A 17,206-nucleotide genomic window follows, 5' to 3' on the forward strand; every position below is an offset into this window, starting at 1 on the left:
GATCTGTTCTGATCACACAAATCCGTGCTCTCTCTCTCACACGCACGCACGTTCACGCGAACACACACACACACACACACACACACACACACACACACACCACACACCACACACACACACACACACACACACACACACACACACAAAGCCAGTCGTAGGAGCGGTTGGCACCGCTCACAAAGTAGCCTACAGTATGTCACATCGGATGCACCCCAGGTCCAAGCATCATTGGCACTGACTAAAGTCTAGTGACTAGACTCTAGTTAGTGCCAATGATGCTTGGACCTGGGGCTAGGCTACTTCAAGCATCATTGGCACTGACTAGACTCTAGTCAGTGCCAATTATGCTTGTGTAGCAGTATGGGCGTCGGTTCCCATTGCCCATCCTCCTCCCCCTTGTTAGTTGCCTGATTGAAAACTGTATTTAAGCAGCATGGCTTTCAGCTGAGAGTTAGCTGGTTGTCTCCTCTCGCTGGTGGGATGCTGGCCTGATGCTGGCCTGATGGGCTTCAGCTACACGCATTATTTTGTTCTATGAAGGTACGTTCCCAGGTTCTGCTCTTCAAGTAAATACCTTTTGTACATTTTATCATGAACTTGAACCTGACTGGGCCGTTGTTTGTTCTAGGCTCTTACCAACACTCCTTCTGGAGTTCCTGCTCTGGCGTGCGGCGATAATTCGCCAAGCACACCAGGTATGTTGTAATCCTCATGTTCAGCATTATGATCATTTGGTGTCTCCACCAGTATGAATGTGAACATTGGGTTTGTTTGTATTACAGTTTAATTCTGCCCGGCATCCACTGCTGCGGATGGGGCATGGTGTTCGTTGCCCAGGCGAACACGGTAGGTTCACAATGCATCTCTCGGTTCTTGTCTTTGAATGCTAGTCTAAATTACACTACAATACTAAGATGGCCGTTTGCCTTTTTCAGAGCCAGATGACACTGCTGTTTTGCTGACCGTGTATTTACCACTTAAATCCATGCGCAACTCCTGAATCCTCCACTCATAACCTGTCGGTTGGAAAGAAGACACAGCATTCGGTGGTTGTTGCGACCGTAGGTCGCATTTACTACCAAAACCTCCACGGGCTGTCTGTGAGTGAGTGAGTCCGTCACACTTTTGCCCTGCTCATATCTCCACAACCGTTGCCCCCATCCATGCCAAATTTTGCACACACACTCCTTACCTGCCAAACTACAACCTAGCTCCAGGGACCCTGGGGACCCCCAGGTGTAAAAAATGACCAAATGTGCAAAAATGACCAAATGACCACCCCCATGGGGCTGCTCACAGGGAATTCCTGGGGACCACCCACTCCTGGTGCTCCAGAACGGATGCAAAAGTGGTGGCGCCCCCAGTGGAGGACCCCCTCCACTGCAGCTCACATAAAATGCCCTAACTCGGCCTAGGAGCGTCCGGGAGAGCCGGGGCCGGTACCTATTCGTCCACTTACGGTCGCTTATCTCCCGATTAGGGAGTCTTACTGGTAATATAATGTCCACACATGGTCCACCGATTTATGTTTTATCGACCTAACTGGTCTTGTTTTATTTGTGATTATTCTGAGTGACACTGTTTTATTTACAGGCCTGGTGAGGGGGCCCTATACCAGGGTTGTCAACATTGGACGGTCAGAATCCAGGAGATTCATTTTTTGGGGGGTGCGCGGAACTCCCCTACCGGGGTCTGGGGGTCCTCTCCCCAAAACCTCTTAACAGATATTTATATTTTCCTGTGTTCTGTTGAATTTTGTGCATGTTTGATACTTTTATCAGGCTTGCTTTACTAGCACTGGTACAATTGCAGCCTTAAAATGCCAAATGTAGGTGAATAATAATGACTTCTCGTCTTTAAGTCATTACACGTATATAATCTTTCTTGCATGCATTGCCCCCAACCCTAAAGCGGGGGGTCTGGTCTGGGGGTTCTCCCCCCGAAAAAATTTAACATAGATGTAATTTCTTGTGTTCTGGTGAATTTTGTGCATGTTTTATAAGCATGTATTGATGACTGAACCAAAGGACATCTTTAATGATGACTTTTAATTTTTAAGTCATTACTTAAGTGAATATGTGTCTGATCTTCAGTGACGTCATTACGTGCGCGTCACGCGTCTCTGACGCATTCACGTTGCCTAGAGACGCATTCACGTCAGTGTCCTTGGGTCCCACGGACGCATTGCCTCCATTGGAGTCCACGTTAAAATAATTTACCACGTCGCGAAAAAAAATATATTTTAAAAAGTCCACAGACGCCACCATTGTTCATGGGTGAAGGCATGCTACTTTACCCTACGTTAACACAAATGAAATCCGCGTAGAAAGTCTTAAAACAGACGATAAAACTAACGACAGTCTGTGTTTTGAATCCACGACGCCATTTTGTGCGCCACTGAATGGTCACAGAATTCAATGGGTGCCTGAGTTTTAGCGTAGCACCGGGCCGCTCTCTGACCATAGTGGCACAGCGTGTTAGGTGATACATCAAAAAGGGTTCCCCCACAGGACGTGTATGGCAGGGCTCGGCGCAGAAACGTGACGTCACGTCTCTACACTGCAGCTCAATGCTCACTGCTCAGACAGGGACCCGCCTCCTTTCCCCTCCATTCAATAACAACTGGATATACAGTACACACGCTATTGTTTATAGATGTGGTGGTGGACATTGGACAACTTGTTAGAAGCCACACAGGTCTTCATTGCGTCTTTACAACAATAGCGACGATTAACGTCGTGGTGAACATGGTCAAATAACCTTTATTGGCTCAACTACAACACGGAGGAAGCAAGCTAGCCTAGCATGTATGCTATCTGAGACAGTATGTATGTAGCCAAGGCTGCCTAACTGTTTGATTGATTATAGTGTTTTCGTGGCGGCGCCGTCCCTTTGGTGGTCCGCCGGGGCAGCGGACTACCGCGGCCGCCTGTGCCTTGCCCTCCCGCATCCATAGAGGGGCGGCACGTCCCTCTAGGATCAACCGTTCAAAACAAAAGTAGCCGATCTACAAGCAACCCAATCCACTGTTTTTGACCCAGTCCACTGGTTCACTGTACAGCAGAGCAAACACAAGCACGCCAGAGAGCATTTCCCCCATTCCATAGAAGCAGTAACAGTACAAACAGGAGACATCATCTCACTGAGAAGATCCATATATTATCGATGTATATAAAATAACAGGTGGCTGTTCATTATGAAGACTCGGTAAAAGCTTCTATCTGCGCCCCCAAGTGGTCAACATCCGATATTACCGGTTCGGTATAAAAAAATCACACCCGTGTGAACTGAGCGGTGGTTCCCCCCCCCCCCCCCCTTCCCCCCTGTGTGTGTGTGTGTGTGTGTGTGTGTGTGTGTGTGTGTGTGTGTGTGTGTGTGTGTGTGTGTGTGTGTGTGTGTGTGTGTGTGTGTGTGTGTGCCTGGCCTGAACAACAGCGCCCCTCCCTTAACATGTGTGGTCAGAAAAGGTTACTGCAGGCTACAGACAGACAGACAGACAGACAGACAGACACGCAGACAGACAGACCCACACACACGGCCACGTATAGGAGCGTTGTGACCACCGCTCAAAAAATCAAACACATGACTATTTGGAAGTATTAAAATTGTAAGATTTGGAATTGTGGTTCATTTCTTTCAGACACATTTCTACGTAACATGAACATAACCATATAATAACCAATTCAAGTTAAATGCTGCACTTTGTCAAAAATGACATGCCGCATAGAATTTTTGTGGGACCCATAAAATATCCCTGGGACTCATCCGAAAGACCCTTCGTGGGTCCCGGGGACTCATTACATTAAAAACCTATTAACATCACTGGATCTTTCTTGCCTTCATTGCCCCACCCCAAAAGCGGGGGGTCTGGGGGTCCTCCCCCAGAAAAAAATGACATAGTAGATGTCTTTTCCTGTGTTCTGGTGAATTTTGGGAGTTTGATACCAAATCCAGGAGAAATCCAGGAGATTTGCCAATCCAGGAGACTCCCAGGAGAGGGGTTCAAAATCCAGGAGACTCCTGGGAAATCCAGGAGAGTTGACAAGCCTGCCTATACTTGGGACAGGTGACGGCTGCCCAGGGCTCTGGTAACTCCTGTTTTGATGTGTTTGGTTTGATTTAGTTTTGCTGTGATTATTTGGAGTGCCACTGCCTTGGGTTAGTTGGCCTGTCCCCTTCCCATAGCCCTCAGCACTGGCCATATAAACACTCAGTTTTATTGTTGGCTCACTCTTATCCTTGTCCACTCCCCATTGAATGCATTCTAGTTTTACTATTAAATGATGATGATTTAAATGCTGTTGATTAACTAAATTGTCTAATTAAAATAAAGCCTTTTTGTACTTTGTGATATATATATGTTTCTGCCTTGGTTTATTTGAGTAATAACGAACTTGTGTGCTTTTGTAAATCAAGTTGTTTGAATTAGTTCATTCTATAACCAGTAAGACTCCCTAATCGGGAGATAAGCGACCGTAGGTCACTTATCTCCACAAATAGGGCAAAAATGTGTTTTGCCAAAATCTTCCTGATCCATGTTGATGACATGAGTGTAGACATACTGTGTAGTGATTTTCGTGTTTTTAGGGCAAAATCTGTAGGAGCAGTGTCCAAAAATGTGTTTTTAAAAATCGGCCTGGAGGTGGCGCTATATGGGAGAGATTCATGTTGATGGGATGAGTGTAGACATACTGTGTACCGATTTGCGTGATTTTAGGGCAAAAATTGTAGGAGCAGTGTCCAAAAATGTGTTTTGCAAGAATCGGCCTCATGGTGGCGCTAGAAGAGGGCCATGGGAGAAATGAGGGGTGGGGTCTCCGTGCCGCCAAGGCGGACGAATAGGTACCGGCCCCGGCTGTCCCGGTCGCTCCTAGCCGGAGTTACGGCATTTTATGTGAGCTGCAGTGTAGGGGGTCCTCCACTGGGGGCGCCACCACTTGTGCATCCGTTCTGGAGCACCAGGAGTCGGTGGTCCCCGGGAATTCCCCGTGAGCAGCCCCGTTGGGGTGGTCATTTGGTCATTTTTGCACATTTGTTTTTTTTTTTAACATCTGGGGGTCCCTGGAGCTCCGGGGGTCCTTGGAGGTTGTAGTTTGGCAGGCAAGGAGCGTGTGTGCAAAATTGGGCATGGATCGGGGCAACGGTTGCGGAGATATGAGCAGGGCAAGAGTGTGACGTGTGAGGTGTGACAGACAGACGGACTGACGGACTGACTCACAGTTTGTGCAGGGTTTGATAGTAAATGCGACCTACGGTCGCAATAAAACATTTCCGGGGGCGCAACTCCCCCGGTGGCGTTGTCTGGCAATAACAATATACCACTATGCCACACTTGGAGTAGCCTAGCCGCAAGGCTACTAATGTGTGTGTGGGGTGGGGGTGGGGGTGGGGGGGAGAAAATAAAATACTTGCTCACAAACCCAGGTCCAGAATTCCTTTACAGCTGGGACTCTGCTGGGAGTAGCCTACGAGACAGACAGACAGACAGACAAACAGTCATTAAACTCTCCCCACTCGTTGTGCAGTGCTGATAAAAACCCAAATTCAGCATGTTCTCAACATTTGAAAAAGTGGAGCCTATAAATGTCCAACAAACACACTTGTTTTGTTTTTTACAAGCTCTCACAGAGTAACATTTTGTAGGTGTACCGTGTAAAGAAGTGTAAAGTGCTTTCTTTGGCAAAGAAAAACAGGCAATACGAATACGTTAATGAAGCAAAATACATTAAACCTGCATGCATTCATGTAAATGTGTCTCTCTGGTGATGATGGCCCATAGGCCTACACTGTCTTTTGTTATGCCTTTCACATTGAAATGGACTCCTCCCTGACCTGATTACTGCAGGAGATGGGACTGGAGGAGATGGGAGGAGGTGTTTATCCACGCCCAGATAAAAGGATGGTGTTTACACCGCAAATCTCCAGTCCAGTCCAGAGTCTACACTATCCTCCTGCAGACTTCAGGACACAACACAGTTACTCACAGGAAACGACCCAAACAAACACACAAGGACAGACTCTTTCCATCCACAGCTACAGGAGGCTCTATCTTCAGTTACACACCTCTTCCACCAGGGAGCGAAAGGCAGTAAAAAGGCAACGGTCCCTGCCTGTATCATTCAATGCGCATGTGTGAAGAAACACGTTGTCCCGGAAGTAAGTGTGTGTTGTTTGTTGTGTTTGTTCCATAGAGTTATAATAAGAAGGTTTGTTCACGGAACATAGCCTCGTGTGATCGTCCACAGTCTATTGTTTTGATGTTGAGATAATATATTACCTCTATGGTTGTGATCTCGGTGAAAACGTCTCATAAAGGAGGACACTACTTGTGAAATGGAGTCTGTACGGCTGAAGATAAATGGACACATGACGTCGGTGGGAGAGGAGATATTGTGTGTTTTGGACAAACAGCAGCGTGGTGTGGATGTTTGTTGTGTGGATGTCAGAGTGTTTGTGTTGGAGCGCGTCAGTGCGGCTGCAGTGTTCATGTGCGACCTCTTCCAGAGAGAGATACAGACACTAGAAACTCTGCTGGAGAAACAAAACGAACTGCTGGACATTGATTTTGATATGGACATCGATCTACACGCTGCAGGTATGTACACACATCTAACTACACGCTGCAGGTTTATCTCAAAACCCATTTTACTCTACCAAGTTTCACAATCCCATGAGGAGCTGTACACTAAAAAAAGGGAAAAAAAAGTATTATCAACATGAAATCCAATGTTTCTCCAACTGAGAGGCACTGAATTGAATATATTTACATAGTATATACATATAAAAGTGTATAAGCATGTATGTTTGTTTTCATGCAAAAAAACGCAAATTGCAACACTAGATTTTTTTATACTCGGATGAATCTAGGGTTGCAATACCTCCCATAGGCAGCCAATGCATCAAAACGTTTTTTTTTGCTATCTGATTGTATTAAACGACTTCAAACCAATATTGTGGCTCTATGGAAAGCTTGGAATTTACTCTTGCTATCTGCAAAGTGTTTGTTTCAGAAGAAGCGCTCTTCTTCTATTTACGCAGCGTCCCTCTGCCTCCTGCATTATGTGACATTTAGAACCAGGTGGTACACAGGACCGCTGAGTGACATCCCACAAGCGCTTCCAAACTCCAGCACTTTGAAAAAATAATCACCCGAAGCCAATTTCTTGATAGAAAGTAGCTCCTAACAATTCTACGGTAGATTTTTCTGAAACAAACACTTTGCAGATAGCAAGAGTAAAATCCAAGCTTTCCATAGAGCCACAATATTGGTGATTTTGAAGTTGTTTAATACAATCAGATAGCAAAAAAACGTCTTGATGCATTGGATCCCTATGGGAGGTATTGCAACCCTAGATTCATCCGAGTATAACCAAATCTGTTGCAATTTGCGGCTACCTACCTGTGGTTACACACACATTCTAAAACGGCTAGTTCCATTCCTTGATTCTGATTGGCTGGTTTCCCTTTAATTGCTGTGGTATGTGAGACTATAACCCACACCTTTAATCAGTTTATATCAAACCCACATGCGTTATTTCTTTCCACAGTGTTTTGAAGCTAGACTAGAGAACTTGTGGTTACCTGTATTTTACACCGGCTGAGAGGGTTGGAGACACTCTGCTGCGCCTTGTGTCTCGCTACGCCTCTCAGCCGGTGTAAAATACCAGGTAACCACTCGCCTCTTGTGGTTCATTGCTTCATCAAACTACACACTGCAGGTAGCCGCAACTTTCAACACTAGATACCTCCCATAGGGATCCAATGCATCAAAACGTTTTGTTGCTATCTGATTGTATTAAACAACGTCAATATTGCGGCTGAAATATTGTTTCAGAAAAATCCACCGTAGACATGTTATGACTTATGAGCTACTTTCTGTCAAGAAATTCAGTTCAGGTGCAGGGGTTGACAATAAGGTCTCAGAGGCACTTGTGCCGGTGTATACTTTTCTTGTGCTGGTGGAAGGAAAACCGTACTTGGCGAGCATGGAACTATCCTTATTTTTTTATTTATGTCCGAAAGGGGTTCTCCCCGTTTCCGTGGAGGCTATCCTCGACAGCAGGCGGATGGGTCAATAGGACCTCACCACAGATCTAACAACAGATCCGCCAGCGTAGGGTGAGGTTCAATATGCGACTAACTGTAAGCCACAAAATAAGGCAGTAATTATTAAAATAACCATATTAATCAAACTTGAAATTAATAGCAATATTCTTCTTCTAACTTGTGTTTTCTATTTCAGGATCATAAAGTCTGTTATTGATCTCACAAAGTCCTTATTATTTAAGTATTCATATTCATGGCATTCCTTCATTCCAGATCAGTGTGTGGAATCCAGTCTGCAGGTGAAGATCAGTTCTCCAGCCAGGACTGTTTCTATTAAACGGGAAGCTGAAGACCACCTTAAACAGGAACATGAAGACCACCTTAAACAGGAACCTGAAGACCACTTGGATCTCAGTAAGTTTCAAGCACTCTGTCTTTCTTTCTTTTATTGGTGAAAGTGGGCCGGTACTGAGGGTGTAACGATGAACCGTTCCCATTAGTAAGAGAAAGTTAGCATATTGCTAGACCAATCTGGGAACTAAATCTAAATCACTAGCTTTCTTCACAAATGTGTTCATAAAGGTATATCTACTATCATCTCTGAACTTTATCAAACCCAACTCCCTTGACATACTTTGTGGGAGCCAATCAAAGTTGGGGGTATCGGGATACCCAGGGCCTGGGATTAAAGGGGGGAAAATAAAAAAATTGCCAATATGAATGTATGAGGTGTGTAATTGGGGTATTTCTGGTGCTGCTGAATCCATTCCAACCATTAGTTATCAGTAAAAATGACTCCTTGGCCATAAAAAAGGCCTAATTGGCTAAGGCTAAGGCTTAGCCAATCATGTCATTCGAGTTCACCTGTGTCCCGTTAGTCCCTGTTTTAAACCCTGTGTTTGAGTGTTCCTTGTCAGATTGTATCATGTTATCCTGTGTCATGATGTGTGCTTACCCACCTGATCTTGAATAGTTTTCGTGAATTCAAACCCTACTCCAATTTATTTTTTGTATTGCCAATATTATATGTCTCATGGACAGACAAAAGTAGCTGTGCCTATTTTATGCCCAAGGAGTCATTTTAACTGAAAACTAATGATTGGAATGGATTCAGCAGCCCCAAAATACCCAAATTACACACCTCATACGTTCATATTGGCAATTTTTTATTTTTCACCCTTTAATCCCAGGCTCTCGGGATACCCAATAACTTTGATTGGTTCCCACAAAGTATGTCAAGGGAGTTGGGTTTGACAAAGTTCAGAGGTGATAGTAGACCCCTTTATGAACACATTTGTGAAGAAAGATAGTGATTTAGATTTAGTTCCCAGATTGATGTAGCAATAGTTTGTGCCAGCGGCTACGTCATTGTAGTCCTTAGCGGCCATTTCTTGGGTCAAAACACAGGTGTTTCAATTGTTTGATTGCATAGAACTAATGCTATAGTCTAATCAGAACACCTGTGTAAGGCTGTGTTTACCCAAGAAATGGCCGCTCTTAGAACTACATTTGGCACACCCTATAGGCTAACTTTCCCTTACTACCATGAGAATCCTGAGATCTACATGATTCTCTACCTAAGCAGGAAACCTAACATTCTTAGAGGCCTTCGAATAGTTAAAAAGTCAGAATGACTTGACAGAAAAGATACTCAGAGTAAACTATCATACGTATGTAAGCCTACTCTGACAAGTCTGGCTCATATAAAAAATAGATTAAAGAGTTGTTAGTCATAACGTCGACTGGGTCGGTGGAATGTGTTATTCCCCAAATTCAAAATTTAACTTTTAGAAGATGTGATTAAAGAGTAATCTGGTGATACTTAACAACTCTGCACTGAGGTACTGCAGTGGAGTTAGATTCAAACCTTTTATAGAGTCTCATTGCAATTGTTTCCTAGACTTCCTGCACGTCCCTGTGTTTAAAGAGGAGGTTTCACCTGAAGAGGAGTGGAGCTCCAGTCTGGTCCAGGAGGAACCACATCCTCCACCGATTAAAGAAGATCTGGAGGAGCAACTTGAAAGACCAGAAGAGGCTGGTGGGTCAACGTTGACATTACCAGCAGTGAAAAGTGAAGATGATGAAGAAAACAGAGTGACAGAGCCTGTAGCCAGCAGCACCTCAACTGAACACATGAACACACAAGCCGATGTAGAGGACTGTGGAACATCACAACCAACTAGTGATGACCAACTCCTCTCTTCACACTGTTCTGAATCGGACACTGAAGACAGTGACGAGTGGGAGGAGACTAGGGGGGATCAGTCAACTTTAAACACACTGAAATCACACGCCACACATAATGTGGGAGGACAGGGCACGCTGTCCCAGGACCTGGAATCACCAAAACAAACTCACTCCATGAGGAGTCTCACAGGGAAGAAAGGTTTTAGTTGCACAGTGTGTGGCAAAATGTTTAACCTAAAGACAGGTCTGAAGACTCACACCATGATTCATACAGGTGAAAAGCCCTTTTCTTGTGACGTTTGTGGTCAAAGCTTCATTGAGAAAGGTACTCTAAAAAGACACATGCGGACTCATACAGGGGAAAAGCCCTTTTCTTGTAACGTTTGTGGTCAAAGCTTCATTCAGAAAGTTTCTCTAAAAACACACATGCAGACTCATACAGGTGAAAAGCCATTTTCTTGTACAGTCTGTGCTAAAGGTTTTGCCATAATGGCCACACTAAAAACACACATGCAGACACATACAGGTGAAAAGCCCTTTTCTTGTACTGTTTGTGGTCAAAGCTTTGCTCATAGAACTACTCTAAAACAACACACAAGGACTCATACAGGTGAAATGCCCTTTTCTTGTACAGTATGTGGTACAGGCTGTGTTGGCGCAAGTCAACTAAAAACACACATGAGGATTCATACAGGCGAAAAGCCCTATACTTGTACAGTATGTGGCAAAGGCTTTGCTCGAATGAACACTTTAAAAGGACACATGAGGGCTCATACAGGTGAAAAGCCCTATTCATGTAGAGTATGTGGAAGAGGCTGTCTTAGCACAAGTAATCTAAAAAGACACATGAGAACTCATACAGGTGAAAAGCCATTTTCTTGTACAGTCTGTGGTAAAGGCTTTGCTCAAATTGGCCATGTAAAAAAAACACATGAAGACTCATACAGCCATAAATGATCATTCAGTCTAAACCAGGATAACAAATGACAAGGACACTTATTACAAGGTCTGCTACAATTATTTTTCCAAGGAAGCATATGGCTTGTTTCCATTGGGGTCTTTAGTTGTATTACTTGTTTACATTACACTGTGTTTAGTGTCCTTACAAAGATGTTTTAAAACCCTGTTTATACCTGGGAAGAGTATCTGGGAACAATCACTGCTTAATTTTACAGCCTGAACAGCTTATGCATAAGCTATTACTACATGATGGGAGTAAGTATTCATTTTACTGTCTGCATACCAAAATAATGTTCTTATTGTTATTGTCTCTGCCTCACTGAAGGCGCAGCCGAGACTATTTTGTCCCTTTCCACCCGTGTGCCCTTGTGTGTGTAAAAATAAAATACACTTGTTGTAGCTTGTAGATCGGCTATTTTCAAATATGTCCATTTATTTTCAAGGCTAGGCAAACAATAAGCATTGCGCTTCCTTTTTTGGTCATGATTCGAATTCTGTATGTTTTAATTTGTTAACAAGGACCAAAAATGTAATCATTCATTCAATCATCATTTAAGGTGATGTAAAAGAGTTTGATGAGGGCAGGTGTACCGAAAATGATGAAACCAAAGATTGCAATATTTCTGATTTATTTTCTTCTTGCAAGGTTTTTCAAAAATGTGCTTCCAAAAATTAGACTTACAAAGAAGATATATAATTCAAAAAAGGAAAACAATAAACTTATGCTCAGATTCAGCAAAACGGTACAGTGATAACTGACTCTGCAATACTGTGTTTGGGGGCAGAGCTCTAAACAGCATTGTGCCCCCAAACTCACACTCTAGTAGGCTAGTCACTAGCCCACTAAAATCACAAACACATTTTGAATATGTGTTTGTGATTTTAGTGCTGACAGATCCTCAATGTAGGCCAATCTAGTGTGAAGATATGAAATCATGTTTTAACCACTTATGCTTTGTACTTTGTTGGACGGGTTGATCCCCTACTTGTTTCCCCCTCCACCAAATAGCAAAATATGTTTGCAATAAATCAGTAAATAATTCAGATATTCTTGGTAAATAAAATCTTGAGTTATTTATTTAACCCTTGTATCTGGCCTAGTCACTAGAAAAATAAAAAAAATAAATAACTCGGATTTTAATTGTTAGTCTGCAGTGACGTCAATACGTGCGCGTCACGCGTCTCTGACGCATTCACGTTGCCTAAAGACGCATTCACGTCAGTGTCCTTGGGTCCCATGGACACATCGCCTCCATTGGAGTCCACGTTAAAATAATTTACCACGTCGCAAAAAAAATATATTTTAAAAAGTCCAGACGCCACCATTGTTCATGGGTGAAGGCATGCTACTTAATGCTATGTTAACACAAATGAAATCCGCGTAGAAAGTCTTAAAACAGACGATAGAACTAACGACAGTGTGTTTTGAACGCCATTGTGTGTATGTGGATGGTCACAGAATTCAATGGGTGCCTGAGTTTTAGCGTAGCACCGGGCCGCTCTCTGACCATAGTGGCACAGCGTGTTAGGTGATACACCAAAAAGGGTTCCCCCACAGAACGTGTATGGCGCAGAAACATGACATGCTCACTGCTCACACAGCGACCCGCCTCCTCTCCCTCTGTCGTCTTCATTCAATAACAACTGGATACACGCGCTATTGTTTATAGATGTGGTGGACATTGGACAACGTTTTAGAAGCCACACAGGTCTTCATTGCGTCTTTACAGCAATAGCGACGATTAACGTTGTGGTGAACGTGGTCAAATAACCTTTATTGGCTCAACTACAACACGGAGGAAGCAAGCTAGCCTAGCATGTATGCTATCTGAGACAGTATGTATGTAGCCTAGACTGCCTAACTGTTTTGATTGATTATAGTGTTTTCGTGGCGGCGCAGTCCATTTGGTGGCGGCCGCCTGTGCCTTGCCCTCCCGCATCCATAGAGGGGCGGCACGTCACGTCCCTCTATGATCAACCGTTCAAAACAAAAGTAGCCGATCTACAAGCAATCCTAATCGACTGTTTTTGACCCAGTCCACTGGTTCAATGTACAGCAGAGCAAACACAAGCACGGCATTTCCCCCATTCCATAGAAGCAGTAACAGTACAAACAGGAGACATCATGATCTCACTTAGAAGATCCATATTATCGATGTATATAAAATAACAGGTGGCTGTTGATTATGAAGACTCGGTAAAAGCTTCTATCTACGCCCCCAAGTGGTCAACATCCGATATTACCGGTTAGGTATAAAAAAAAATCAAACCATCACATGACTATTTGGAAGTATTCAAATTGTAAGATTTGGAATTGTGGTTCATTTCTTTCAGACACATTTCTACGTAACATGAACATAACCATATAATAACCAATTCAAGTTAAATGCTGCACTTTGTCAAAAATGACATGACGCGTTGAATTTTTGTGGGACCCATAAAATATCTCTGGGACTCATCCGAAAGACCCGTCTTGGGTCCCGGGACTCATTACATTAAAAACCTATTAACATCACTGAGTCTGTTTGGAGACACTAAAGCCGCTAGGGCCGTCCCTTGCTTGTTGAAACCAACTGCCCTTGACCAAGGCATTCTACCAAAGTACACCTTAATTCAAGTGTCATCAAACCAAGAAAAAAAATCACAATCACACAATAAATAATAATTAATCAATGATCATAATTCATAAAGGTAAGTAGTATTTATATTTTTAGAAACCCAACTTTGTATGAACAATTAACACTTTTAGTCCCAATTCAAACTCTTCTCCCAAGTGGCACGTTCCAATTAACTTCCCCTCTATAAAAGGAGCTCTAGATAGTCATGTGTGACTATTTTGGAGGAGCAGACAGGAAGTAAGTATGTTGGGTTGGCAATGAATGATATGTTAAATATATATTTTGAACAGCTCTCACTGTCCCTCTAACAACAACCATGCAGATGATGTCCCTCAGAAGCTGCTTGTTGGTGCTGGTGGTGCTTAGCCTGGTATATATAACCAGCCTAGATACCAATGCAGCTAGCTAACTAACTGATCCCCTCCTTGTTTTAACATGGGTGGATGGTATAGCTGAGCTAGGCTATAGGTGGTGCTAGCCACTCAGCCGTGTGAACACTTGTTGTGCATGTCATTATAGGCAAGCAGTTACTACAGTACGTGTTGTGAGCTTGTATTAGATAGGCTATTTTCAGGGGCATTTTGGGGCACCCCAGTCCGCAAATTTCTTTTACTGTTTCCTCTGGTTGCTCCTAAGACCGGTAACAACCTCCTCTTTCCCAGCTCGACAACGTTCTGAGAATATTACTATAGCTACTGATTGTGTTATAGTGATGTTGTCTGTGGGATTATGTTTCGTTTTTTCTTTTGTTCCCAGAATGTTCTCAGTTGGCCTGGCGATAACCTTATTCACACATTGTCAGGACATGAGGCCTAGTCAAGTCCCAGTTTTGGGCAAGCAGTCCTGCAGGATTTATACTTGAGTATGACATGCTGTGAAAGAGGCTAAGTAACTGATCCCACACTACTGTATTTGCGACCGTAGGTCGCATTTACTACCAAAACCTCCACCGGCTGTCCGTCCGTCCCTGAGTCAGTCACACGTCACACGTCACACTTTTGCCCTGCTCATATCTCCACAACCGTTGCCCCCATCCATGCCAAATTTTGCACACACACTCCTTACCTGCCAAACTACAACCTCCAAGGACCCCCGGAGCTCCAGGGACCCCCAGGTCCCTGGGGGACCCCCAGGTGTAAAAAAATGTCCCTCCGTGAGTGACACGTCACACTTTTGCCCTGCTCATATCTCCACAACCGTTGCCCCCATCCATGCCACATTTTGCACACACACTCCTTACCTGGCAAACTACAACCTCCAAGGACCCCCGGAGCTCCAGGGACCCCCAGGACCCTGGGGGACCCCCAGGTGTAAAAAATGGCCAAATGTGCAAAAATGACCAAATGACCACCCCAACGGGGTTGCTCACGGGGAATTCCTGGGGACCACCCACTCCTGGTGCTCCAGAACGGATGCAAAAGTGCTGGCGCCCCCAGTGGAGGACCCCCTCCACTGCAGCTCACATAAAATGCCGTAACTCGGGCTAGGAGCGTCCGGGAGAGCCGGGGCCGCTACCTATTCGTCCGCCAAGGCAACGCGGAGACCCCACCCCTCATTTCTCACATGGCCCTCTTCTAGCGCCACCTTCAGGCCGATTTTTAAAACACATTTTTGGACACTGCTCCTACAGTTTTTGCCCTAAAATCACGCAAATCGCTACACAGTATTTCTACACTCATCCCATCAACATGAATCTGTCCCATATAGCGCCACCTTCAGGCCGATTTTTAAAAACACATTTTTGGACACTGCTCCTACAGATTTTGCCCTAAAATCACGACAATCACTACACAGCATGTCTACACTCATCTCATCAACATGGATCAGGAAGATTTTGGAAAAACTAATTTTTGCCCTATTTGTGGAGATAAGCTCCGATTAGGGAGTCTTACTGGTAGTATAAGCTGTGGGGAAATGTTGGCTAAAATGTTGACATCCTTGTTAAGGACCTACCTTGGTTAAGGAGTCTTTAACATGGCAGGAAAGAGCTTTACATGTTCCCCTTAACAGAGATAAAGTGTGTCAAAACTAAAAGCCCATGTACCCATGGTGTGGTCTGACATGTTCACCAGGTAGAGCTGTTGCCAAAAATAGTATTTGTGAGACGCAAGCAATTTACCCCGAGTGAGAGGACATTATGCTCTCATAATGTCCGCAGTGATGGTGTTATCGGACGAGGCGCAGCCGAGTCCGATAACACCATCACTCAGGACATTATGAGAGCATAATGTCCGACCCCGAGTGGTAAATAGCTTTTCTACCACTTTTTCCCGTATACATGAAAGAAAACACATAGTTGTAACTTGCAAGGATCTTAAGTTACAATCATTATTGCCTATAAAACTTCCGCGAGACAGCAGATAGTTCCACAAACAACATCTTCTACTCACCAACAGATGGCGCCAACTCCATACTAATCCATGCGTCTAGCTTACAGCTAAGCTAACGTCAGTTAGAAGTACCGTTCCGGCCGTAAATAGAGGCTGTTCGCTTCCAGAAAGGCATAGGTTCAGAGAAAAGGGGCTTTAAAGTTGGCGGATTGCATTGGATCCAAATAAATCGGCGACTATAGCATGCACGTTAGTAAACATAGGACCGTTGCCACCGTCATTTGTTGGTTGGGGGAAAGGACCTCCTGAAGTCCCCGGATGTACACTGAGGCGCATTGATCTCGGACACACAACTTTGCGGCAGTTGTCCTCTGATAACCTCCGGAATTTAGCCAATCAGAATCCAGTATTTGAACACGTGACTCGAAAAAGTGGTAGAAAGCCCTGTACTAGATCTCTATATTCCCTAACTCACACTTACTGATATGAACAACAAGGCCATCACACGCTTAGCACTCTCAATAATAAATGACACTGATCATCCTCTACTTCACTACCCAGACCTCATGCCATCAGGGTGAAGATACAGAACCTTGAAGTGGCACAAGGTTCGGTTAGTCCCCAAGGTTTGTCCCCTCAGTCATTGCTGCAGTAAACAATCTGCCTCGCCCCCGTCGCTAAGAGGGTTTTCATAGTGAGGTCCTGATGATCTTGTCTTACATGGTTATGTGTTGTTTCTTTGTTTGAACAGACTTGTGAAGACAGATTTCACTTTGGCGACAATAAAAATTATTATTATTATAAACATCCAATAGGAACTTTACTGTATGAAAGGAAATCTGTTGTTTTTACACTGAAACCGGCAGTATGTAGGCCAGGGGTTTTCAAAGTGGGTGACGGGGCACCCTGGGGTGCCGTGACAGCAGTCCAGGGGTGCCGTGAGATAATTTGATAATATTTGGAATTTATCTGGACACTTAAAAATATATTTAGTATAATTTTAAACTTTTAAGTACAGAGTTAGTTTCAGTCAGTTCTAACCAAAATGGCTTTTATCTTAACGTT

Source organism: Nannobrachium achirus, assembly GCF_963921795.1.
Source record: "Nannobrachium achirus genome assembly, chromosome: 15".
Lineage (NCBI taxonomy): Eukaryota > Metazoa > Chordata > Actinopteri > Myctophiformes > Myctophidae > Nannobrachium > Nannobrachium achirus.